The 2,585-nt window shown below is 35.0% G+C and overlaps 1 pseudogene; it reads left to right on the plus strand.

The window, feature by feature from the left end:
- Positions 1-1,771: 1,771 nt before the first annotated feature.
- LOC149538489 (transcription initiation factor IIF subunit beta-like) lies at positions 1,772-2,355 on the plus strand (annotated as a pseudogene).
- Positions 2,356-2,585: the final 230 nt, after the last annotated feature.

Raw genomic sequence — 2,585 nt, forward strand, 5'->3', positions numbered from 1 at the left:
TGAGGTGTCACCTTCCTACATGTGAGCATCCATTAGCTATCTTGGGAAGATATTTTGCTATCTTTAGTCTGATAGATGGTTGCTCCTCATTGGTTGGTGTTGCCACCTCCTCCCTCTTCCTAGCCTATATAAGCATGCTACTTGGCTTGTATTTGCATCTCTTGTTTTTGCATCCTCGTAATGCTATTTTGCTTCTAGAATTTGCATTACTCTCTTGGATACTAACTCTGTGTTGCTATTTTGATTTTGTATCATTTGCATTCATAGTTTAGATATTTACTCTTTGCACTAGTTTTCTGGGTTGTTAATCTTTTCAGATTCTAACACTAGGAAGCCCTGTTTGACTTGTTATAATTTTGACCTAGTTGACTGACTTGATGAAATTCATTTTGCATTGCATTCTGGAGGTTAGAGACTTACTATCTTTCAATTTTGAGCTTATAACAAAGCCGTATGATTGGTTTTTGAATGTGATTCCAAATGCAACTTGTTACCTTTTACTGTTGTCAAGAAAGGTAGATTGGTTAGTACCCCTATTCATGATGTCATATCTCTAAATCCATGATAAGTGAGATCAAATGGGCTATACCACTATTGAACTCTAAAAATACTTTAATTGTGCAAATTTTCAATTTTGATGAATCCGTCTACACACTTTCCTAGGTCCATTCCATTTGCAAAAAATGCTTTTCTTCCATTGTTTCAAGTCATCAAATTCTAAGTAGCCTACTTTGACCACTCACCAAACATGTATAGTTATTCATCATGAGCCCTAATCCTAGAGTTATGTTGTCCTCATGGCAGTGAACCAACGCCCCATTTTTCATTTCCCCAAGTGTCAGTTTGCCCAGTTTTTAAGACCAAATCCAAATGTATTTTATTGCTTTTTGATGTGTTTTCTTGTAGGCAATTTTGAGAGGGCAACTTTGATAGTCAATATCTTTTGACTGAGGATTTTTCATGAGATAAGATTTGACAGGATAAAAGTGTGTGGAACAAAGAATTAGTGTGTCAAATTTCAAAGCCTAGTTAGGTGTTTAGATTAGTTTTTGAGGCTAGTCAAAGGACCTCTTGGCACAAAATCAACAAGTTGCAAAAGGAAGAAAAATGAGTTTAAAAAAAGGTTGAATTAGTATTGCAAATATTCTATGGATCAGTTTGGCACTTCAGTTGTTCAAAAATGAATTTTGTTTTAGCTGGACCCATGTTGGGGCTTGACTAATTCCATCAAGCAAAGGACACTATGACATGAGTAGCAAAGCTCCGACATTTACACCCAGTTCTATTTTGATTAGTAACAATACAATTGGAGAAAATGTCTCTATGTGGAACATTTTTGGACAAGCAACATTGTTGACTTTGTTCACATGTACGATTTAGCAAGTTGCAGAGCTTCCCCATTAGAGTATTTACCAAAATTAGGTTGCACAAGTTATTATATTTGGTGTTGATGCTTCAGGATACACATGGATAGAGTTCTTGGTCATTAGGTAGAAAGGTTAGAAGAATGAATCATATTTTTGAATTTAGAGAAACCCAAAACTCCATTGCCATCCAAGTCAAATCTGCCAATCATTTTTTGGCATTGCAGGAGCTCTTGTCCAACAAAAATGAAACCCATCATGAAAATAACTTTTTGGAGCATGTTACAAGAAATGTAGCCATCTTCTAAAATACTAAATGCATCCATTAATTTTGTGAACATGTTATTTTCTTCATCATCAACGTGAATGTTTAGGGTGGACCATGGACAATGTAGCTCTTTTAGTTTATGATGGAGTTGATGTCAAATGGATCTGCAACTGCACCAAAGAGCTATTTGTTAAAAATGTCTACCAATATTGTTCCTATGTGTATTTTATCAAAGACAAGCCAAGGAATGGTAGCTATTGATGGGAAAGTTGAACACAAGTTTGACATGAAACCCCACCATCAAAACATTGAAGACTACCATAGGTTGTGTTGTCAGAGAACAAAAAATTTAATGTCAAGACAAGACAAATTTATATAATAGACAATGACCATGGAGGAGGTTACAATCCAATGCAAGGGATGATGGATTTTTCAACATTTACTTCAAAGGAAAAAAAGGGTGTTGTTGCACCAGTGAAAAGTCAAGAAATGAAGAGAATTAGAATGGATAGAAATGAGTTGGAGAATATTCTATTCAAGCTTTTTGAGTGACAATCTAACTAGACTCTAAATCAACTTGAAACATAAATAGATCAGCCTTAGCAATTTATAAAGGAGATAATAATGGAGCTTGGAAATTACAACAAAAGGGGCACCAATCAAGGAACTTATGAACTAAAACCTAAAAACAAGAAAACTGCAGAAGATGTGGAGGTGGATTAGTTCTTTGGCATTTGGAAAGAGAATTTCTTATCACAAGGTTGTTTACAATTACCCTCTTTTAAAGTTTCTAAATCACACATGGAAAGGGAAGGTTATTTGGAAAGGGATCATATGTTGGAGAAACAATATATATTATAAAGGGGCAAGGTTCTTTCAATGCATCAGTAGAAGAAAAGGTGACATGTAAAAACAAAGCTAGATGCAATGAAGGATTTAACCCATAGGAAAAG

Source organism: Cupressus sempervirens, chromosome 9 (assembly GCF_028749045.1).
Source record: "Cupressus sempervirens isolate cs-2001-9-10 chromosome 9, ASM2874904v1, whole genome shotgun sequence".
NCBI lineage: Eukaryota > Viridiplantae > Streptophyta > Pinopsida > Cupressales > Cupressaceae > Cupressus > Cupressus sempervirens.